Below are 25,496 nucleotides of genomic sequence, written 5' to 3'. Positions count from 1 at the left end.
GTGTATCGCTTACTTGCTGGTTTGGTGCATTCTATTAAGAATCTGTCTGCAAAGTATATGAATTATGAGCATCTATCCCTGCAGCATGTGCAAAAATCATGCCATCAAGTGTCACTACAACTGTGAGTATAGATGAGAATCTTATGCATTAGGAAAATCTACTACAGTAGATTTTCTTTTTTCTGTGTATATAACTGTGAGTATAGATGAGAATTTTATGCATTAGGAAAATCTACTACAGTATTCATAAGCAAGTGATTCTGCATGTTAATATTGTGACCATGGCTTTGCAAAATACTGTAGGTGAATATAGATGTATGCCAATTGATTAGGTTTTTTTTCTTTAGTTCAGTAATTCATTTCAAAATGTGAAAGTTATTTATTACATATTTTCATTGCACAGAGATGAAATAGTTTACAGTTAATAAAAGCCCAAAACTTAGTCTCTCAGAAAATATTTCTATTTCATAACATGAATAAAAACAGATCTTTACAATAATAATATTAATGATAAACTGTTTATAGCCTACATATTTCAGGGAAAACTGCTGATTTAACTCTTAGTAGACCTTCATTGGTGCAATCAACACTTTAGGGGTGGACTGGCGAACCGGCCTTTCAGGGATTTCCCAGGTGGGCAGGTGTGTTAGGGACTGGTGAGTTAAGCTGTCCTGTCAAAAGCCTTCTCCATCTCTCCTCCTTTCCAGTCAGGCAGATATCAGAACAGAGTGGACCTGTTGACCCATGAACGAGCACTACAGTTCCAGTTGGCTGACAATAAAGAAGTCGTCTCATAAAGCTCGGCCTACGAAAACAAATAGCCTCATTAAAAACTCAACAGTAACTTGAGTAACTTGTCCTACCAGTGTAACATAAATTAAGTCTCCCCATTTATCTCTTGCATCCAGCTGAGAGATACAGAGTGACGCCAGCTCGTCATATAATTTTCCCTGTCAGTCACTGACACTATAAGCAACGTTAAATAGGTTTGCACTAACAGTAGAAGATGGAGTTGGAAAAGCAAACTACAAAATATAAAGATGAAGCTAAAAAGTGAAGCAATAAAATAAAGTCCTGAATTAACAAATGTAAAAAACAATCTGAGCTGTTTGGTTGTCCTTTCTCTAGTTCTGGGGTATATCCATCAGACATGAGATGTCAGATAAGATTGCTTGTTGGAGCTTGAACATGGTTAAAATTATTTTATTTTTTTAACTTTAAAATGTTTTTGTTGTTTTGGCTCTCACACAGTATTTTTACAGGCCTTTAACAATACTAATTTCTTGCAGAGGCTTTAGCTGATGATGACCCAGGTGCTGATGATGACCCAGGTGCTGATGATGACCCAGGTGCGGGCAAATAATGATATAAAAAGACTTGCTTTGCACAAATATTGCCTTATGACTTAGCTCAGAGGCAACTAATTTCTGTTGATTTATAATGAAGATGTTCTATGAAAGTGGCTGCTGATGATTTAGGGAGCTATGTCATCTGTTGGTGTTTATCCATTGTGTTTCATTAAACACTGCATGCTTTCCTCTGCTGACAAGCTTAAAAGAGATGCTGGTTTCATTTTCCAGCAGTACCTGACACCTGCCTACACTGCCATGACCTTGGTATCACTGTGCTTCATTGGGCACCAAACTGCCCTGCTTTAAACCCCTTAGAGAATATGTGGGGTGTTGTAAGAGGAACATAAAAGACGCCAGTACCAAACATGTAGATGAGCTCAAGCCCACTGTAAAAGTGACCTGCTCTTCCTTAACACCTCAGCAGTGACAGAGGTGGATCAACTCCATCTTACATTGCATTGATACAGTAACTCATGCTAAAGAAGCCCCAATAAAGTACTGGGTGCAAACATCATACAGGGTGTGGACATACTTTTTGACATTTTTTAATTGAAAATTAAACTTCTGTATAAAATTAGCACAGACACTTGCAAACACTCTTAGTTAAGGAAAGGATGTAAAACATATTTCATTTCTGAATTTAAATGAAAAAAAAAAAAAAAAAACATTTTTAGCATATTTTTAATAAGTAATATGAACCTGGAGTGACTGTGACTCAGCTGGAGAAGTAGTCTTTCAATCTGAAAGTCGAGGGTACGTGACAAGTTTCAGTATGTGCACTTTTGTGCATGCATATTAGTTTTGTCTCATGAGTCCTTTTGTATGTGCAACCGGGTGAATGTGGCTCTAGTGTAAAGAGCTTTTAGTGATCAAAAGCACTATAGAAAGAAGCTGTACTGTATTATGATTTTCAAGGAGGAGGATGTGCAGGAGTCTTGACATGGCTCAATAGACTGTTGCGGAATTAAGACGAGATGCATATTACTGAATAAAACTGAAATTCAAATAGATGAGGTCAAAAGCATTTGATGAAGAGCTAATCCAAAATCAAACTTTTCTTCATCAATTGGATCAGTAAAGTGACAAAATGAGGGTCTGAGGTGACTAAATCACATTTTCAAAATAACACTTGCAGAGAATGTGACACTTATGATAATATACGACTTCATTAATTGTTGATATGGGTGATACAAGAGGTTGACAGAATCACCACTCTGGAAGCAACACTCTCTCTTGGGATAACCTCTGCTCTGAAGGTTTTAATTCTACTTTGATGCTCAGACAAGATGAATTAGCGGAATAGGTCAAAGACCACCTGCATTGAATCAATATTGCAGTCTTCTACATAGGCACAAAGTTAAATACAATAGAAGGAATAAAGGATTATAAACACTGAACTGAAACTGTTTCAGGAAACAAGAACCATGTAGTATCCAGGTGTAAAATTCATCATAATAAACTAGAACCAATTTTCCTCTCTATGAATATTCTTTGTTCATGCTCATTATTGGTAGAAAGGCAACATCTTTAACTTTTTCACCCTGCAAAGCCTTGCTCTATAGGCGGTCTTCATATTATCTTATTTTAATAATTTCCATCTGTCTAATGAGGACCCAGAGGCACACTTGTTTGTATTGTTGGGTTTCATCACTTGGTTAAATGTTAATTGACTTTTTTTTCCATATCGCTTGTGCTGTGTTAATGTCTCACTCAAAAGATTTTCCTCAAATTAGCTTTAAGGGTCTCTGCAGGTGTCACAGCTCCATTCAAGGCATTGGACTGTGTGTGTGTGTGGGGGTGTGTGTGTGTGCGTGTGTGTGCGCGCTTGTTGTTGAGCCATGTTTCATCGCGTAATTAGCCGTCTGTTGGATTTGGAAGGAGGTATGAGACTGGTCCACTGATTATCATGGAAATGCAATCTCATAAGTTGTCCAAGCAAATCATAATGTTTGTCCCCCGTGTAATTATCGTAACTGCATTCAGCTGTCCATGAGACCAGCGTTTGTGCCATTGGATCCTTCATGTAAAATTTAATCAATGATTGCGCTTTTGAAAACTTTTTTGTCTGTACTTCAGTTTCTCTATGTTGTTTTACATATTGATGTATTAGTGTATGTTAATTGCAACAGCAGGAATGTGTTGCAAGTGATGGAGAAAACCAATTTTACAAATAACAAGATAAGAGTTACTTAAAGTAAAAGTCAAATTATGAAAACGCTTTGTTGTTAAAAAAAACAGGACAAACCTGGCTTAAAAAGTATAAATATCCCTTGAAAAACACCTAGGCAACAATGAGATTCAATTTATTTTATTTGTATTTTATGCTATTGAGCAAAATAATGTAAAGAAGTAAAAATTACTTTGTTGTCGACATGTTCAGTGCAGTGTGCCTCTTGCATCTTTACTCATGCAAAAATCACAATTTTCTTCTCCTTAAAAGTATCTTTCAACACACCAAAGAGGTAAAACAGTATATAAATTCAGTGTATACCATAGGAAGGAATGATTTACTTAAAGAAACATTTTGGTGACATAGTGATATGGCTGTATTTTCAGAATTTGCAGTGTTTTCATAGAACCAAGTAGGAAGGGGCCCTGAGTACCAGCATATTTGGCACTAAAATGGGGAAAAAAGCACCAATACCAACTATTCAGTTTGAAAAAGCTGGTTGTTTGAAGCTTATGACAGTAAAAGCAATTCTAAAATCTACTGAATTTACACGCTAAATATATCATCACTGGATTTTCACACACTTTTCAGTGATATGGCTTGGTTGATAATCAAATAATGGCAGACTATTAAAGTTTGTCTGTTTGTTTATCCAAGAACATTTAATACATTTTATGTCCTGTAGTGTGGGTGTAACAAAGCCATTTTTAACATGTCCAAAACTTTTAGCTTTGAAAAAAATGTCCTGACTGATTGCATGGTGGTCACTGCATACTGACTCAGCAAATTTAATTTGGTTTTCATAAACGAGCAAGGCAGTTTTATGAGAACTGCCTTGAATTAACTATGTTTCAATGTAATAAGTATTCTTCCTTAAGGGGTAGCGATCAGTTCGTCTGAAGGTTTGTGAACACTGACATAAAATTTTACATATGTATTAGCAAGCTTTCTTTATGCCCTGCAACTCTGCATTTATGAGTGATTTTTGTTAGCTGGGGTCACAGCCAGGGCACAAGCAAGGCTTTAGAATAAATCTGTCATTACGAAGCAATTAATATTTTGAGGAACTGGCTGAACCTAACGTTTGCTGTTTGAAATACATTTGTTAAAGCAAAGGGATAAAAAGTGCATAAGAAATGATCTCTAACACTTGTGAGATGCTATTCATAGAATTCCAGAAGAAACATGTTTTTAAGTAATAACCAGTTTGATTGCACATTTGTTTTATGCTGAATCACGTGCAGAAACCCATTAACGTGTTACCTCGTAAACTTAGCAATTAGTGGTAATAATCTGGAATTCTGTGGAAAGGAAGACTCCTTCGGTGTGTGTGTAATAATGATACAGACAAGGAGAAACTGACAAGAGCACTGACAGGAGGGTAGAAGAGTTTGATGGAAGAGTAGCTGTGAGCACTGCCTAAGTCACGCTCTGGGCTATGAGGCTCAGGCAGCAGAGTGGCAGCGGTTGGTAATTACCTCAGTATTAGCATCTTGTGTGCTGTGTCGTTTATTTCACTGCACATCTGTCCTGAATGTGGAGTTGGTAAAGCATGATCTCCTCTCCTCTTTTCTATCATTATTTTATAACACTTAAACTTTACAGCTTCTCTTTTTGTATGAGATATCACATTTCTTTTTACTTGCTTACTTGCTCTCAAATTAGAAACATTAAATCAAAGCAGATGTTACCAAAGACATGGTAAGAATATTAATCCAGGTAGAATGGGTTTCACATTCACCAATGGCTACATAAACAGATAAAACACAAAGTGTCAAGTTAGCACTCAATGCACAGACACTCCAAGCAGTAAAAACAACCCACTTTCAGTCTATCAGTAGCACTAAGCTCTAAATGTAGCATTGTTGGTCCTCCTTGTAAGCTGAAGAATGTGCCAGTCAGAGTGAGGGCAGATGGAAGTAGAGAGGGAGGGAGGACTGAAATGCACTTGTGAAGCTCTAAACAATAGCTTCTCTTATTACCTATCATAACTCATCCTTGTCCAATTTTGATCTTTAGCTTCCATCTATGTCTGACTTGTCAGTCAGACATCTCCTACAAGGGAATAAGAGATTTTATTTGAGATTCACTGGGGTAAGTTGGTTTAATTGGTAGGGTAGATTGACTGAACTGCAGATGGTGTGATCATTGAAAATGCTAACTATTTGACTTATTTATCTACTTATAAATTTGTGATATTAGAATTTATATTTAAACAACTTTCTGCAGTCTACTAGCCTCCCAAAGGCTTGGAGTTTATTCTTATGTCAACTCTTCATCATTCATGTTTTTTGGTTTTGGTCATCTTAAAATACATAAATGTGAGATTACAACAAAACACAGAAAAATATAACATCAATTTGTAAAGTGGCAAATGCTGTCACTTGGATAACAAATGTTCAATTTTTCTATCTGGATTAAAAAGAAGGCATTATAAGAAATATTTATTCTCTGCTTAAAGCTCAGAAATTTGTTATATATTTTTTTTCATTAAAAAGCAGTATTTTGCAAGTGCTTACATAATTTCTTAACCACATTCCCAAAGCCAGTTTTACTAAATATATTGATGTGCTGATATGCATATGAAGTCCAGTAGATACAAGTAATTTGTTACTTTTATGACAAGTTGCCGTATAGCGGGGAGTGATCAAAGAGAGAATAATGTTTTGCTTTATAAATACTTTAATAAACAGAAAGTCTCTGATCTTTACTTGATGAAACTTTCTACAACTTTGACTGGAAGAATTTCATCAGAATTGTTAGGATCCTGGTGTGTAGATGTTTTTTGTGTGCGTATGGGATCTTTCCTTGAACAGAAGGAAAGCTCCTTTTGTTCAAGAACAGAAGATCTCTGCAGGAGGGCATGTCTATCTTGCTGCAGTCTCCAAACCTGTCTGCAATTATCTCATTGTGTGCTGCGGATGTTAGGAGTTGCAGTGCAGCCTGTCTTCTGTCTGGTGATCCTTACTAGATGGAGTAAAGCCTATGTGTTCTTGGTGTTGTTCCTTTTCTTTCTTTATAAACAGTTAACACGCTCCTTGTTACTTGGCTGCAGTTAATTTTGGGTGCTCTCTGTGCCTCCCATATTAAAGGTCCCTTGTTGATTTTCACACCAAGCCAGAACCTTCCTGCTGGTTTCCTTAATCTGTCAAGATCTCCTCTCTCCTCCAACATTAGCTCTTCATTCAGGAATCATTCTCTCTGGTTCAAATTCATCTCAGTTCATCTCCATTTTTTTCAAACGTCTATCTTTCTCCAGTTGAACTCGGATACCAAAGTCTCCTGTTTTGCACATTATTTGTTGTTGTAGGGAAACAGCTTTGCTTATTCTGAGTACTCTGAGTACTGTTTATGATTCTGCATGTGGATCAGGAAGTTACCCTGAAAGATGACAAAAATATTTCTAAACTGTTTCTGCATATTGTAAATGCCATATCCATTTAATCAATTTGTATGAAAATGTCTGAAGGTAAAAATGTATCAATTATGTAAAATGTATGTAAGGCCCATATAATGCATTTTAACATTAAATTCTATGAGGTCACAAAAAACCTTGATTTGTTGCATCCAATAAATTTCACTTCATAAATATTAAAAAGAGTGTTTGGTTTCTTTTGTGGCCTGCCTAATCAGGCAGAGATTCCTCAGTGAGCCTTAGCCACTTTGTACAAGACAGATTAATCTCTTTATTAGAGTTCATTTATTTATCATTCCCATAATGTAAATACAATAAAAAATACCCTTCACTGTCCCACAATTGGAAATTCACAGCAGCAAGTTAAGGTCAGTGGAAAAATACTTATTTGCTCAACAATTAAAAAGAAAACGATGAATAAATAAATAAGAATTAGAGGTTGTTCACTAGGGCCGAATGTACAACATAAAAGTAGTAATGTGCCAATATTAAAATAGTGTATTCAGATTAAAAGTAATGTCTAGCTAGATTGATTTAGAGAAGAAAAAAATGGTCAAGACATGCATGAAAATATCTGTGAAGAAAAACAATAGATTCTTTTTCTTTTTTTCACAGGTGAAAAAAGCAAATTATGCAGAATCTTTTGGTTTACATTCTGAATGAAAAAAGTATCTATTACAGATGGAAATTGTTGCAAAAACATTAGTAAACCCAGTACCACATTAGGTCACTTTATTCCCTTCTCATCTCTTCAACAAAAATGACCACAATCTTTCAGCGGACTGTTTTTTTGTAATCTGTGTAACTTAAACAGTTATAGATTTTAAACTACGTTTGCATAATGCAGTGCTTAAATGCTTAAGAATAGCGTTGGTAAGAAATCCTCAGTTTCGCGGCAAGTGCATTTGAGAGGCAGATTTCTCTTTGCATTCAATGTAACAATTAAAAGATGTGCCACACACGTTTGACGTGCCATGAAGAGATTTATAAATTTGCCAGTGAGTCTTTGTCAATCTTCTCCTTAACCTGTTAAGTGCTGAGAAGTGAATGTCTGCTGGAATAGTGACACGTCTAAATATATGCTACATACTTGGTTCCAGGGACTGGAGGGAAGTGGTTTCATAGAAATTCATGAAAGGAACACCCTTTAGCTACATTGCTACACAGGGTGCAAGCATGTAATACATGAAAATTGTGTGTCAGCACCGTGGAAATCAAGAAGGTTGTGGTGACCTTTCATTGTTGCTGTTGCCATGGAGCAAGCACATATTTCAGATGTGGTGCATGCAAACACCATTTTGTAAGTTGTAAGAGGCCATGGCCACTTAATGCTTTTTGTGTGAGCTCAAGACAGAATTGAGATTAAGCCAACCTGGCTTTTCGAGAAACATGTGGCCTATCAAATGTTTCTTATGGAGCAAATAATACAGCAATCAGACATAACATTGAAATCATTATTAGGTGAAAGCAGTGATTTATGCTGTGACAGCAAAAAACTGTTTTATATTTTATATGTTTAGTCCTTTAACTTATTATTACTTTGTATATGTCAGTGTTTTTCATGGATATAGGTCTACACAAATACATCCACTAGGTTAAAAAAATCACCTTAAATGTATGGATTCCTTAATGAACGACCGTCATAATTTCTAAGTGTAATTGGATATGTGTGATGGACATCTTTTCTATGCATTGCTTTTAATCCTCTTTGGTTATGCTTGTTGTTCATCATATTTGTAAAAGATTAGTCATAAAAATCACTACTTTACCGCCTCCTTTGAATTCCTGTAAGAGTTAACTAAGTGGTTAGATTTAATCTGTCCCACCATACAAATTTCTGGGAAGTTGTCAGAAGGGTTAGCTGATTGATCCATTAATCGGAGACAAGAAAGACTGAGTGACATTGTTTGTTTCCACGCTTTTGTTAGGCTGAGTAGGTTCTTGTGCATTCTAGAGTCCCATTTGCTTTTGCATTTGCAGTGGTTTTCATTGGATAGAAAGGAATTTGTTGAAAGCAAAGAATGATTTTGTCTAATACAGGGGTGAATAGAAGGGGGAAAAAATCCTGGCTGCACTGCAGATAGTTTGCCCTCTCCAGCCCTTGATAACCTTCCAGCTTCCTCTCTCTGCCTCCCCAGCCGTACACCGTCACCCACCCACTGCTTCCCACCACCTTCCCCCCTAACCCACCAATCCCTGGGGCTAGCATTTGTGAATTCATCACTGCCCTCACAACCTCGCTCAGCTGTCACATCGCATCTCGCACACACAGACAGTCAATGGTAACACTGTTAAAGCTTTTCATACTCCACACACCCAATTTCTACTTCTCACTATAAGCCATAAGTAATGCTGGGCCGTTTGTTCTGTTTTCTCATTAAATAGCTGTTTCTCTGCTTTTTGGTTAATATTATGGATTTATTTTGAGGGAAAAAAAATATTTGATAGAATTAATGGTTGATATGACACCTTATGTTAAAATGAACATTATAATACACTTTTTTATGGTTGTAAAGACATAAATAATTAATGTAAAAGGATGTCTTTAAATTATCATTCTTAATGAGTGATCATTTAATAATCATTCTGAATTCATGCCCTAAAGTATTTGCCTTCATGCTCTAGAAAATGAAGGCAAAAATACCCAATGTTTTTAAGTACTACCCTTTTAGATAAACAGTAAGAAAATATTTTTAGCAGTATGATCCTTGGAAAGTGATAGTCAAATCCCAAACAGAAATGAGAATTTTGACATCTATCAAAATTCCTAAAAGTCAGCTTTAAATTTAAATACACGTTCCTGTATAGTAAGAAACCATTGGAATTGAATTCAAAATTAGCTCTACAGAGCTGTAAGAACACCAATACAGACAGAGACTCATAATCATCCATCATCACAAAATGGACCCCCTGTAGTCCGTAATAAATCATAATATATGTTACAGTTCCTTGATCAGTGTGACTCTTATGGTAACAATCACCAGAAGAGTACAACCCCACCAAAAAAGCATTTACTGGTGAAAAATCTATATCTAATGTATATTGAATATTTAAAGTAGAAAACATTATCAAGTTCTTTTGTAGAATAAACCCCTCATATTCATGTTTTCTTTTAACTGTTACTGAGTCACTGAATTGAATCCTTTTCCCTGTGCTGTCACCATACTGTGTCCTTTGATCCTGCTTTGGGATGAAAAGGATTAGAATATAATGAAAACCTAACATTGCACTAATCCATCATTTTTTTGTACACTCCAAAGATCAATAGTCTCACTGTTTGAAAACAAAATGTTCTATTTTGTACTTGTTAGCGATAAAATAGGACATAAATATGAAAAGGGGGTGAGAACATCAAAAACATCTAATGGTAAACCTTGGGGATCAGCATTTTTATGAAAGTAGGGCACACAACAGAAGAATGAGCTTAGCTAGAGGGAAGAAAGTGTTTCAGGAAGCTGGTCAGAAGCATTGTAGAGAGTGCAGTGTGAGGACAGGGGGTCTAGTGGGATGAGGGAGAGCTAGTGAGAGTATGACAGAAAACAGAACAAAAGAAGTATAAAAGTGAGAATGATTGGAAGCCCATATTTTATTTACAAATACTATAAAACTGGGTAAAGAAAAATGTCCTGTTGTATATAAAAAAAAAAACAACAAAGTAATAGCACACATCAGAAGGCAACAATTAAGTAAACCATGAAACTATTGGATTATTAAATCTGTATAAGAACACTGTTTTTCTTCTTCATTTGTCATTCAGGATAATGTTTGAGTTAGTTCTGTTACTTCTGTAAGATCATGTTTGTGTTGATTCAGACTTTTAACCCTGCATGTTGAATTATATCTAGCCTGAAGTAAAGAGGTGCAATGAGATATATTTCAAAAACCTTGACATTTGACTACACCTTGAGTAAAGAAATCTGAAAAGCTTTTGAATGCAGTGAACTTTTGTTGAAGTAGTAGCTCTACTTCAACATACAATCTTTAGAAAACTTTTTAGTTATGGAGGGGGTCATGTTAGGATTTGCTTTTAGCAAAAAAAAAATAAATAAATGTGGCAGAGTTATTGCCATTTCTGCCTTTAGTATTTTGGAACACTTAATCTTCTATGTCATTTTACAAAGTTGGGAATTTCAGAGAAAGGGATCTTTGAGTATTCCTCCAAGCACATGTATGTCGATCTGAAATATAGATCCATGATGCCAGTTGGTTTAAAATATTTTTTTTATTGCACTTGCTGCAGGTATAAAAAATAAGACAAGTAGCTTTTTTCTTTTCCTGAGTTAAGAAAATCAGCAAGCCCTACTTGGATAACATTTCCATTTTCAAGGTTGTTTGAAATTAATTGGCCTCTATGGCACAATCTTAGCTTTACACTGAATAAGAAAAAGTGGACGATAAATAAAAAAAAATATTTCTTTCATTAATGTTATTATTAAGTGTTATGTGTGCCAGTAACTGTTGCATTGGTTATTTTACAAAAAAAAAAAAAAAAAAAAAAAAAAAAAACTGTTGTGATTTACTACTTTATGTCCCACACATCATGGAATAAATGTAATCATTTTAAAGTTTTAGTTTTTTCCAAATTTTATGATTATATTATTGCCATAAATGTGTTTTACACTTCTTTTGGTACATTTTTCAGATTTTTCATTAAGTCACTTATTGTAAACCTATTTCACAGTATATCAGAAATGTATAAAAAAAAATAAAAATAAGCAAAAAATTCAAATCCTTTAAATAAGTTAAAAAGAAAAACATTTAATTGCCTTAATTGAAATAAGCATCCTCTCTAGAGAGGCTGCCTCTATTGAAAGAAACATCGTTATGAAATGTTTAGGCTAAGAACAGAATATTTCATAAGAAATCATTTAATTATTAGTTTATGCAAATTACAAGACTGATTATGTATAACTTACTGAAATATAGCATTTAAACTAGCAGAAAGAACTTTTATTTTGAAACGGAAAAGGAATTGTGAAATGTGTTGCTTGGGGCTTTTATTTGTCTAGTTTATGTTTTATTGTGTTATTCCTCTGTTCGTTTCTATGCTGTGTCTGGTTCACCTGCTACTCTCTGTGCTTTACTGATTAAATGGTCAGAAATGAAGACCAGCATCAACATCTCTATTGCTCAGAGTATTTAGTTATTTCAGGAAATACCTTTTTTTTTGAGTCTGTATGCTCTGGTTTATGTTTAATCAATGATTAAATTAGTTGACAATTATTCCAATAATTCATCATTATGATTAATGTGAATAATTGTTTCAGCAAAAATTGCCAAAATTACACAATGAAAATAACTTATTTTAACAGAAATAGTACCTGGAAGTCAACACTACAGATCAGTAAGGAAGCACAGACTTCAAGCACACACTTCAGGATGGAGTCTGTCAAATCAATAACACCTCTGTGTGCATCTCTTCCAATCCAGCTAGAGACAGCAACTCTAGCTGGATTTTTTCTCCCACAAAGTTTTTCTCCCACAAAGTTTTCTTTAAGTATTAAGGAACAAAGTAGTTGACCCTCAAGAGTCCTGTCAATGGTCAGAACTTTTGGCAGCAGTGAACAGAAGTCAAATTCATGATCAAAGAACATTTTCATATAACGAAATATAAACTCTTCAAACTTCTCACACTAGTGCTGAAAGTGAGCATTAATTAAAATATTTAAAAACAAGACAGTTTTTTTTTTTTTACATCAGGAGTTGAGATGGATTCTGTAGAGAAGTACAGGTAGTGTTTTTATAATAAGCAGAGACAAAACAGAAGAATGTGAAGTGTATTATAATAATTTATATGCCAAACCTATAATATATGTTTTGTACTTAATTCAAGTCTGAATCACACTTACTCCAGCACAGGTAGACTTTATTGGTTCAGATTAATACAGTATTTTGGAGATAAAGTCTCGCAAAGCAATGTTTGAAAAGTTGTCACTGTGAATAACCACCAGGATGCATCGAACCAGTGGACCGTCACCAATGTTGTCTCCTCTCGTGCTGAAATTCATTTTTGCTGACAGCCTCTCTCCGAAAAAACCCTTTATCACCCATTCTCCTGGATGTATTTTTGTCGCATGTCAAAGTGAGGTCTCTTTTGCTCAATCACAAGGATTCAACCCTCCAGATACAGACACAGGTTTTCAGGTGTCATCAAAGTATGCTTTTATTGGATGCCCCAAAGAAAAAAACAAAAAATAAAGAAAGTTAGGGCTGACCAAAAATAGAATACAATAACACATTGTCAGTCAACTTTAGTGAGTGACAGATTGAACTTGTTATTGAAGTGTGCAGAGCTGACAAATAAAAAGAGAGGGAAACACAGTAGTCACTTCTTCAATTTCACGCAAGACTGGCTTGCATCATTGCAGTATATCCCTATAATAAAGAAAGTTTGCTTTGTGAATGGTGATTACCTTTCCTCGCTTGTGTCACATGACCACTTCAGTAATTACACGCACATGCACCCACACCCACGTTTGACCCCTGACATTATTCCCATAATTTAATTACTGATAAGCTAAAATACTTCAGTTATCCATCTAAAGATTATTTGTTGAATATCGCAGTAATAGTTCATAGTGTAGTGATTTCTTCTGTATTTGCTTTTTTGTTAAACTTACAAAAACTATTTTGTCACTACTGAAGCTTCAAATTCAAATAGCAGATAATGTTAACCTGTTAACACGCCCCAAAAAATAATTTAGAGGCGTGCTGTGGTGGCGCGACCCACATTTGGAGGCCTTGAGTCCTTGACAGCCGTCGTGGGTTCGACTCCTGGACCCGACAATATTTGCTGTATGTTTTACCTCCTTCCTGTCAGCCTAGTGTCAAATAAGGGACAGTAGAGCCCACATAAAACCCCTGGAGGAAAAAAAATTACGATTTCATTTATTTGTTAAAACAGAAGAAACATATCCCAATCATTATGTGATCATGTGAAAAAGTAAGTGCTCCATAATAACTGGTCGGGGCAACCTTAGTGGGAACAACAGCCAAAATGAAAGACAATTACCTTCTGTATGAATTTTGGCTTACAGTTCTTGTTGTTGTCCTTGACCTGGTTTGACACGTCAAGTACACCTTGCAGGTTGCCCAAACCACCAAGCAGGTTGCCCAACATGGCTGTGCATCTATGATGGTGATCAATATTAGGCTGACATTGTGGACAAATGCACACACACAAAGCACACACACATCCACAACGCCGGGAGCTTCTCTACTAACTGATTACCCTAACTCACTTATTTACGTGTTCACTTATGCCAGCAAGAAAAATGCTCTGCATCAGCATTAGGCTGCTGTGCTGTGTTTGCCATTAGCTCTGTGATTGCATTATGGGACATAAGCATGATTGATGCACATGGAAGAAAGTGGTGATGCTGCAGAGATAGGACACTGCACCTCCACAGATATATCGCTTCATTTGCAGGATGATAAATTTTGATCACTTCTTAAATGCTAAAGAAGGGACTGTTGATTTTAGTATTTTGTTGACCTATATGCAAAAGTAGTCACACCCTTCAACCTTTTTGAGATTTCATCATTTTAAAGCCACAAACTTTAATGTATTTTTGCAGAATTTTATCAATCAACACAAAGAAGAGCATGTTTGTGAAGTGAAAGGAAAATTTTGCATGGCTTTTCATTTTTAAAAATAAAAACCAGTGAGGGTAGTGGAATGTATCACTTTAATACATTGCTGAACTTTCACTGCAGTAAGAACTGTAAGCATTTTGGGGCATGTCTATCAGCTTTGCACATCTAGAGACTAAATCTTACATAATTTTTTGCAAATTTGCAGAAGCTCAGTCAGACTGGATGAGCAAAGCAAGTTAACATCAATTTCATGATCTTACCCATCCATAGGTAACATGAGCCTCTTGCCTGCATTTTTTTTTATTAACAGTCTTGTTACCAGTCATTTTAAGAAAAAAAATCCTGTTAACTTTGCAGTAGTATTCTAATTTTGGATGATTGCCTGCCAAAGTAAATTGAAAACCAGGATTTTTTCTTAATCAACTGCTTCAAACTTCTCTACTGGATTGTCCTCATTGACCTCTCTGCTGGGTATCTTGGTCCTCATGATGCTGTTTGTTCACATCATGAAAGAAACCTCTAAGGCTTTTGCTGAACAGCTGGATTTATACTGAGATTACATTTAAGCACAGGTGAGCTCAATTTGTCAGGGAAACCAACTAGAGGCAGTTGGTTGTCCTGGATTTTATTTATGGGTTTCTTGTTACTTTTATTTATAATGTGACAAAACATGAAGAAAAAAATAAAGAAGTATAAATACTGTAAATATTTCAGTCTTTATTGTTATCTACAATCCTGCTTCTTTCCTCTCAAATGTATTCACAAAATCACAGCTAAACCATTAACAGTTAAATGTTAAGTGACATTGATTTGTACACTAACTTATAACACTATTGTAGCTTTCCATTTGCTCATGAAAATTATTTCATTGGCTTATTCTGAGGACTTCTGGGGAAAGGTAAAAGCATGTTTTATGAGAACAGCAAAAGAGGCTCCCAAAGATGACTTCTTTACTTGAGGTGATGCAATGATGCCCAAGGATGGCACTGCACTATAAAAACTAGAATGTTCTTTGTCCTGACAATCCCTTTGTAAATCATTATTTCATTGCCTTATCATGTTACTGAGGAGTAATTTAACATCATAATATGGCATTTTCCCTTTACATTAGCCAGAGATGCTGAGTCACAGCAGTATTACACATTATTATGGCCCAAGATCACACCTGAGGACAGGGACTGATGAGTTATGGCCATAACAAATGACTTATTTGTGGTCTTCTTGCTATCTGTATTGTCATTTTTTGACTGGATTTCCTTCCACATCGGACTGATTAAATCAGATGTCTGCCTGATTTTTTTATTTCTTTTTTTTTTTAATAATAGCTCTGTCACATTCACTCATCATTGACATTAACTCTCAAGAGATCTCTACTGCTCTTACATCTACAGAAAAAAAAGTGACAAATTATTCAGTAAATGTCCACAATAACGCTTTATTTCCCTTCGTATTCCTTCCTTCTTGTATTACTCCACTATTTTTTGTATGCTGGCATTCTCTAGTTGGTAAGAAATGATGCAAACTCTCTAGTGCACAAACTTTAAAAAAAATGAGTGACAACTGAATGTTTTCTTTGCTTGTAGGGATACAGTAAAAACATATAGGTTCTCTGCAGGCCAAACTGAAACAATAGCTTTCAAATCTCTACAGCTAAGATTTCTTTCAGTGCAGTGAAATCTGGGAGTGGCAGCTGCTTCTTCATGGTCATCTGTCAGTCAGAGGCCAGGTGGTTTGATCCTTAACTCTACCTTGTGTTCAATTGTTCTTGAGAAAGACAACAAAAAAAGTTCTCAACATGTTCACTGGTTCTTCATTTTCTTGGCTGAAAAGTTGTACCATTTATTGAATGCAAACTTTTAAAACCAATATAAGTTTGACTGTTCAATGCACTGCTGAGTAAAAGTTGGACCTTGAAAATATTAGAATAAGCTTGTGCAGAGAAATCTAATGTGTCTATCAATAATTCATGGGCACACACCGAAAGAAAGGGAGATGGTCAGCTACTAGATTTTCTTTTTCACTTAGTAAAACACAGTAATTTCTGCAGATGATGGAACAAGTTTCTTTTTTCATTTATATTTGTTTTGCAATCTTCCCCACTCGTCCCGATTAAACATCTTTCTAATAGCACTGTTTCAGTTCCACTAAAGATCAGGGTCTTCAGTGTCTTCCCGAATGACTGCTACTTTGGGAAATGCACCCCATATGCGGACATGCACCTATCATATTGTATTTCCTGCAAGCCGATGATGGCTGGCACTTCTGTTGACAAGCGTAGATTCAATGTCTCCTAAGTCTAGTCACTGACAAGATCCTGAAGATACTGTGTCTTAAATAATCCCTCAGAGAAAGGTTGTGGGATAGCTAAGGAGAGGTGGGCATACTAATAAAGAATAGCTTGCTAGCAGAAGGGACTTTCATTGTCTTGAGAGTCCACTCTGAAACATGGAACACTGAAATAAAGTGTCTAATGAAACTACAAGGATCTTGATCATTTTTCAGTTGCATTCTGTCAATAATAATGTTTTCACCTACTGTTCATCTTCTTTTCCTGTAAAGAAGGGAGCTCTGATCTCTATCTTCATGATCACTGAACTAAAATATTCTTCATACTTTAGAATTTGCTCATTAATCAGAGCTGAATGTTTGCAATAGCCAGTACAATGAAGTGAAAGCCAAAAAACTGTCCATCTTTCTGCACTGGATTTTAAGCTTTGCTTTATGTCACAATGCCTGTCATATGAGCCGAGTGGCGTGCAACAACATATCACAGAACACTGACTCTCCCAAAAAGTGTGGCTCTCCATCTCTGCCTTCTTTCATTTAACTCCAATATGACCATGTTTATCTTACAGTGGATATAACAAGTCTACACATTCCTGTTACAAAGTCACATTTTTGTTATGTAAAAAATATTTAAATATGTTCAAAAGCGCTTCCAATATTATTATCTTGATCAATTTAACTAAAAAATGAATCTGTTAGATGGAGAGATGCAAGAAATAAACTTGGATAAATATTCAGCAATGTTTTACTCATTCATAGATCATTCACAACAGGATAAAATATAGAAAAGTGACAGAGAGATTGAAAAAGTTGAAAATGATTTATAAAATGTTTTCTTTGTTCCATCACAGACATGCAGCACTTTAACAACTTTGTGAAAAAAAAAGAATGTGTCCATTTCATAATTTATTAAATGAATGTGAAGGAGCAAAAATAGTTAGCTAGTCATTTTTGAAGCCAAATGCTTTTCTTTCTCAAAAATCTTTCAAATAAATATTGTGATACTATCCATAGCCCCTAGATCTTTGAAACTGCTTTGCTACTATCAGGCAACTGAGCTCATCTTGTTTTGTACAGTACAAATTCCATCCTCATCACTAGAAAGGCAATGACTAAAATAAACAACCATATTTTGTTCTCCGCAGGGCCATCTCTCAGGCTGCTTCAGTAACAGATGTCCAGGGATTACCCCATCCCTTTGGAAAGAGACAGGTTCTGTTAGTCTTCAGCAGTCTTTTTTTTTTTTTGGTTACTATGATGAAATGATCAAATATTTTCAGAAAGGAAATGCAAAATTAGTAACCTGTGCAAAGCTTCCATTATTTTTGCCAGAAGTTGATAGTTTATAAACACCAAGACTCAATAGCCAATGAACAGTAGATTCTCAAATGATTTATTTTCTTGGGTCACAAACATTGTACCTCAGTCAAATAATATCACACCAAATTGACAATAATTGACAATTCAACAAAACTTTAGAAGTATGACAGTTAAGCCAGAGGCAGGAATTTTCAAAGTTCTTTCAAAATTTATATTGTTGTGGTGGTGTGAATAAATTCTGGATTCTCTTAGCTAGACAAGCAGGGTTGGAAGTACCACCATCATGGGGAACACAAGGTCACCTCTGGGATGCATTCTCCAGCCCCTTACATTTCAGCTGTCAGAAACATGGTTGCACAATAATACACAGAAGCAACTTCTTTGTCAAGTTTGTGACCTTCTGCCTTCTGGGAGGAGAAGGAGGAGCTGTTAGGCAAGAACCAGCAGACTGAAAGACACTCCACTGTACAGAAAATAATAGATGCTAGTCTCCAAAAACCCCAGAATATCTTTGCAGGACCTGCAGGCAAATCTGTTACAGTAAAGGTGAAAGGGGATTCCAGTACAATCAGCATGATATTACACAATTTTTAGCTTCTGTTGGATTTTGCCACAGATGAAACATTGACCTGCTGTTAATGAACAACGTAAGAACCAATCTAAGGCTTTAAAGGGAGAAGGGCTTCTCTATAATATATATATATATATATATATATATATATATATATATATATATATATATATATATATATATATATATATATATATATATATATATATATATATATATATATATATATATATATATATGAACACCAGAGCAGAGGACATATTTGTCATGAATCAAATACAGGATTCTAAAAGACTAACCTCACACCAACTGAAGCATAGAGCTGGAGGGATGCTTTAGTGCAGCAGTCAGCTCATCATCACTGATTCACCTTTAATTCTACCAGAGATCAGTGGGTGTTCAAGAAAAATGGATCACACATCACAAAAAGATGTAATATGGTAATGCAGCATGTCAATGACCACATGATGCGAGGTTACTACTTCCTTTTAACAGGATACATTTTGCAGAACCCCCTCAAAAATCTAAATCCTAAAAGTGAAATAGGGCAAAACTTTTCTAACACTGATGTCAGAGAGGCAGATCAGAGAGGAAGCATCTTTTTTTGGTTATTTCAATAATTAGCAATTGTTGTTACCCCAAGATAAAGAATGGTGACCATAAACCTGAAAGAAAAAGGCTCTTTGCAAAGGCAGGACAGTCATAAAATTTAGGTTCGCCAGGTGGTGCTTATTGTTATGAGGAAAATGTCATTGTTTAACACCCTAGCCTAACCCCTTTTTTTTTTTTTTTTAACTGTGCATTGTGACAGTACACTTGTCACAATGTACTGTGACAAGTGCAGAGTGAAAAATACATGTACCTGACACATTTCAGCCAGTAGTGAAAAGAAATAATTTACAATGTAGAAATTATTTTACTTGTACATTTCCAAAAGTAATTTAGATCAGGCTTGTCTTGATTTACGTTTTTTCTTTTAATAGCTTCTACCCTAATCAGCTGGTCAAGAGCCAGCAAAGATATTGCAGTCTAACAAACAAAGACTCAGTGTTTAAAGTCAGCATTAAATGAAGCTCCTGACTTGTATCTGCATTATTGCATACACTGCATAAAATAATGAGTCACATAAAAAAAAATGCCACCCTCGCATCAGTTGAGTGGGTGGCAGTGTGTGCTTAGCGTTCAAAACTAATAGCTTCGTTAATCTTCACGTCTTGTTTTCTGGAGCTCTGGTTGTCCTTAATAGGTGATGCAAGAGAAGTTCTTTGTGTTTTGTTGTCTCTTGTTTTCCCTCTTTCTTTGTTTTAAAAGCTATTCTGCCTGTCAATTATTATAGTCCCTCTACGAAACTGTACCATCTGGTATCTGACGTATCAATATAAATTAGAGCTAGAGACATTAGGATCTAAAAGTTAACTCTTTCTACAAAGGGAAACCATTGCTATCAGTTTAGTTCAAGTACCACAGACATTGTTCACTGCTCTACATAGAAAAATTACACAGAAAGTAGAAATTTGACTTTTACGTGCTTTCCATTATGTTATTTTAACCCATTTTTTTTCAGTTGAAAATTAATCTGTTCTAAAAAAAAAAAGTTGAATATTTGAATACACACACAAAAATAGTTGGGTCTTATTATCTGTATGCTCTACAAACCAAGAAACAACATGATGCTGAGGTTGGCTTTTACACAGAAAGTTGAATCAGCTCTTCTTTAAAATTTATAGGACCAGTATTTAGAGTATTGCAATCTACATACAGATTCCTTAAAATAGTGTTAATATTTTTTTTTTCTTTTCTTCCATTCGTAATAATAATAATGTAAAAAAAATAAGAGTTTTAGCACTTTGACATATGAACCAAACCATTCAAAGATCCAGTCTAAAACTTTGATCTTGTGTTGATCTTTTTTTGAGGAATGTTTCTATAATTTTTGTTATGTGTGAGTTCCCTTCCACAATATCTCAAAAACTAGAACTCGTATTCAATCCATAAAATCAGTTTTGAGGTTTTTTTTTTTTCTGGGCAAGTAAATTTTTGTTTTCAGTTTACATATTTTTTTGATTGTGACCTAAACTACAAAAACATTTACCTGGCAGAGCTAGGAGATAAATTGTGCAGCCTCTCATTATTATAAGAAACTATTGCCTTAAGGGTTCATGCAAATTAGCTTTTTTCCTATCTCGTCATAACAACAGTTTGTCATTTTAATGGGAAAGATATTTTAGGCAGTGGCAACTCTGGTTTTCTCCAGGGAGGGCTATAACTCCAAAATAAACATACATCAAATTTATAAAAATAAATAAATGATGTCATTTCAAAGCTAAAAACACAAATAAAATGTGACAGTAAATTCACCACATTATTTTGATTTCAGATTTATTGTTCTTTTTTTAATTTACAAAAATAGGCACTAAAGTACGGAAAACTTTTTTTAAAAATTCATTTCAGTCAGAAATACATTGTTGGGCCTCAAGGAAACAATATGTGGTCACTTCCACCTGCATGTCTTCTTCAGAAATTTAGTTGAAATTTTATGATATCTGATTATCAGTTTAATTACCTAAACTCTAAGAGAAGCAAACAGTTAAATGGGACATTGTTTTTTAACTTCTAAAAATGGCATACTGTAAAGCTGCAGGCACAATTTAGTGATTCTTGATTAAATAGACTCATACATTGAAAAACTCCCTCCCCCACTGAAACCGCAGTGTGTCATTTCCACTGCGTTGTATAGATTAAATCAATGATAATGAGTGCTGATTAAACTTAAGAGAGGCTGATGAGCAGATTTTCTGATGAGCACAATCAGTCAAGGCATGCTGGCATGCTGCAAGAGTTATTTCACCATGGAAAATGTAAAGCTGTATACCAGATCTTCTCACAAAGCCCATGAACTGAGTCACAATCTTATCACAGTAGGAGAAGGCTCCAACAGGTCTTATCTTTTACTGGTCCTTATGAACATATGGATATAAATCATGTTAATGCAACCATGAATTATGGTAATTGGCCTGTACTTTATCTAGTTCAGAGGACCTCAAAGTGCCTAACATTAATAACATTACCTTCATCCATTCACACTCACAAGATGATGGTGATAAGCTGCTACATTGCAGCTGCAGTTGCCCAGGACAGTCAGACAAAAGTGAGGCTTCCATGCATCAGAAACTATTTCATGCCACTGAACCTTCTGAGCACCACTGGCATGCGAGGCGGGTGAAGTGACTTCTCCACAGTCACAACAACTGAGACAGACAGAGCAAGGGTTCAAACTAGCAACTCACTGGTTACAGGACAAGCTTCTACCACAGGAGTCTATATATTGTTTCACGAGTCTATTTTTACAAGTATGTTTGACTTGGCCCACATTAATTTCTTTATGAAGTTGTCGATGGGCATCATCGACTAGGTATGTTCCACAGATTAAAGTGGCATGCATTTATGTAGGAAAAGGAGAATATGAAGACAATTATAAAACTAATCATCAGTCTGCAGTAAAGCAAACTGTAAGAGAAGGCTTCCTCCTTAAACACTCAGAGCAGTAGTGACACAACACATTCCCCAAATCTTTATTCAGTGTCCTGACAGAAAGATGAGTGTAAATCCATTGAACACAAATTCTTCAGGATCAGTTTTACTGATGTGGTGGTTCTTGGCTTTTTGCCCGGAGCCAACATTCATACTTTTTCTTTGTCTCCCCTGTTTTATAAACTCTCTGCTATTCTCCCACTTCCGCAGTTGGAAAATAAACTTACTCTCTCTTTCAAGTGCTTTGAGCAATGCAATTACAATAACTAGACCTGTGAGAAAATGTTTTTGGAGGGGGTAGACACACTGGGTTATGGAGAGTGGCAATTACATGCAGTGATTCATTATTCACTTCAGTAATATGATGTAATCCAATGATTTTATTTTCCACCACGAGAAGGAAAATACACCATCTATTTTAATTGTTTCTAATTCTTTTAATTATTGGCATTATTGACATGCCATAACTAATTTCTTTATCTTTACTTCACTATACACATCCTCAACAGACATAACAGATGAGTACAATCAATCTGCAAAGCGCAATAGAAAATAATTTTTCTAATAAATCTAATTCATTATCATTAATAGACAGACTGTTTATAAAACTTGTATGCAATGCGTGTCTCTAACGACATTGGCCAATGGAGGCACTAATGTGTTCAGTAATTGTATGGAGTGAGTAAACAGTACTCTAGCTGAGAAATTAACCAGGAGAACGCAAACAAAATATGCTGCAGCATTTTGTTTCTATTTTTCAGAGAGCTTTCATGGCAAACCTTTGCTTATTTTGCTTTTTCATAAAACGATATCATAAGATGGATGTAAGTCAGTGATGCAAAACAATAAAGCATTCATGTATTTGTACTTCCTCTACACATATTTCTTCATAAGACAGGAATCTTCAAAATAAATCAAGGAGATAATATCACATGTTTTTATGGACATAGTGCAGTTGCCTTTTCAAAATATATTGCTTGGCCTTCCTGGTTTAGGAAGATAAATGTTCTATTTGACATGCCAATTGCAGTTTTAGAATAAAATGCTAAAATACAAAACTCCAAAGGTAGTGATTTTAAATGTATTGTTTCTTTAAGAAAATATAATCTAGCTGTCTCTGAGTAGGTTAGAAGTCCTGATATAGCTGCAAAGCCAAGTGTAAAAAAATTACTCCAGGCAAAATGTGCAGAGAAAATTTTCTTGCAGTAGGAAATGAAAAGGGTTGACATAATCATCTCTTGAATAAAGAAAGGTAAGCTCTTCACCCAAGAAGGTTCAAGCTCAGAGTTTTTGACAACATGCTCCTCTGAAGAGACGGAGTTGTGTATTTTCCTGGCATGTAGTGCCATTTTATAGCACAATAAATTGACTATTTTTACTTCAGTAGTTATACCAATGCTAAATTTATCAAATATGACTTAAAAGAAATTTGTCTGTCTCTTTGAAAACTTCTGCTCTTTTTGAAACTCTGCCTTCAGGAAGTCAATCCCTTGCAAGGATAAATGATATAAACAGTAGATGGATGGATTAATTTATAGCTGGTCATAAAGACTAAATATGTCACACACCATCACTTTATATTTTCAACTCACCTGCCTCCTTGTTTGTCACTGGCAAAGTTGAACATTTCTTATTTATGTTATTTCTTGTTGTCTTGATTCCAGAGCTCAAAATGATATCACAGCTCACTCATTTTAAATCAAGTAGGTCCATTTCCACAATTCCTCGGTGCTCCAGGGCATATTGGAAAATTAAAAAAAAGCAATTGCGCACTTTGCTGCGCAATTGCTATTTTTAGTTTTCCAGTTGAAGTTTGCCAACAAAATAGACATTTACTGAGGTGTTTTGTTAAAAACAAACAAAGAAAAAACCCTTAATGACAAAGGCTGCAAAGGCTTTGTTTCTTCCCTAAGGTAAGCAACAAGTCAACATCAGTGACAGTCTCTTTCCCTTTCTGTCTCACATTGAGTAACAAAACAGTTGAACTCATGCTAGCTCAATCTTATGATGATTATCTGAGTTTAATGAAGAAATGAAAAGCTTTGGGACTTTGGTCCTCCAGACGATTAGGGCATCTCTGTTCTTTTTAAATAATCTTATTCACAAATGTGCTTTCAGTTGTGTGATCCAAGGTGGATTATATCTATGTAAACATAATTTGGATGAAACTTTAAAAAATCATTAAAATGAAAAAAAAAAATAAAATAAAATGAAGAAAAATGTGAACACTTGGTTTTGTGTTTTAATTCATGGTTTGTTACTTGTGACTCTTCACTCTTTTTCCTATTTATTATTTTCAGTTGTATTCCAGTCAGCTGATATTGAACTTCAACTGCATCTTTTAGACCAAAGACTTTTACATTTGTAAAAAAAAATAATAATAATAATTAACAGAACCAGACAAAGTGTCTACAACATGCTACCTACTGTAAATAAAGGTAGGAGTAGCTGTTTTGCTGGTAGGGGTTCTGGTTCACTGCAAACAGTAATATTGAAGAGTGAGTACTACTTCCAACTTCCTCATATTTCCACATATTAATATAATTGCCCCTTATGGCAAACTAAAAGCTGTGACATTGCCCCAGTGTGATCAAATTTCCGTCCAGAAATTTTCCAAAAATGTAGTGATAACTGAAAAAACACATGTGTGTATACATGTGTGTATTTGGTTCATAATCTTTTCTTTGTTTTAGACCCTTTCTTTATTGAATTCTGTGTTATGTTAAACAATGATTCTTTATCATTCATTGTTCTAATCTATGTTTTGAATCACTTGCTACTTCTGTTTGCCTTCTGCATACTTGGTTTCAATTGAATAATCTCTTCATAAGGGTTTGGTGACCCATTTCCCTTCTCAGTATCCCATGTATCCAGCTGTCATTTTTCTATCCTTTTCTCTGTTTGAGCTCTGCTCCTTCTTTGTGACAGAGTTAGAGCCATCCCTGGCTTTCTCACTTTATATTTTGAATTTCTACTCCTGGACATCGTTATGCTGCAATTTTATAAAATTAATCGACATTTGGGTCACACACATTTACATAATTTTTTACTGTCAGCATTTTAGTTTAGTATTGTTGTCTTTTTAACTTTACCAACTTTCCAAGTTGGTAATTTTCAAATTTTAATGATGGCTAGTACTTCAACTAACTTTTTTCACATCAACCTTATTCCAAAAAAATGGCCTTTACTCAACTTAATTATGTTGTCCACTTGCTGCTACCTGCATTGGGTAGATCAGCCGTGCGAAGGAGATCT

Source organism: Poeciliopsis prolifica, unplaced genomic scaffold (genome assembly GCF_027474105.1).
Source record: "Poeciliopsis prolifica strain line A6 unplaced genomic scaffold, Auburn_PproV2 SCAFFOLD004, whole genome shotgun sequence".
Lineage (NCBI taxonomy): Eukaryota > Metazoa > Chordata > Actinopteri > Cyprinodontiformes > Poeciliidae > Poeciliopsis > Poeciliopsis prolifica.
Note: the sequence above shows the minus strand (reverse complement) of the source record.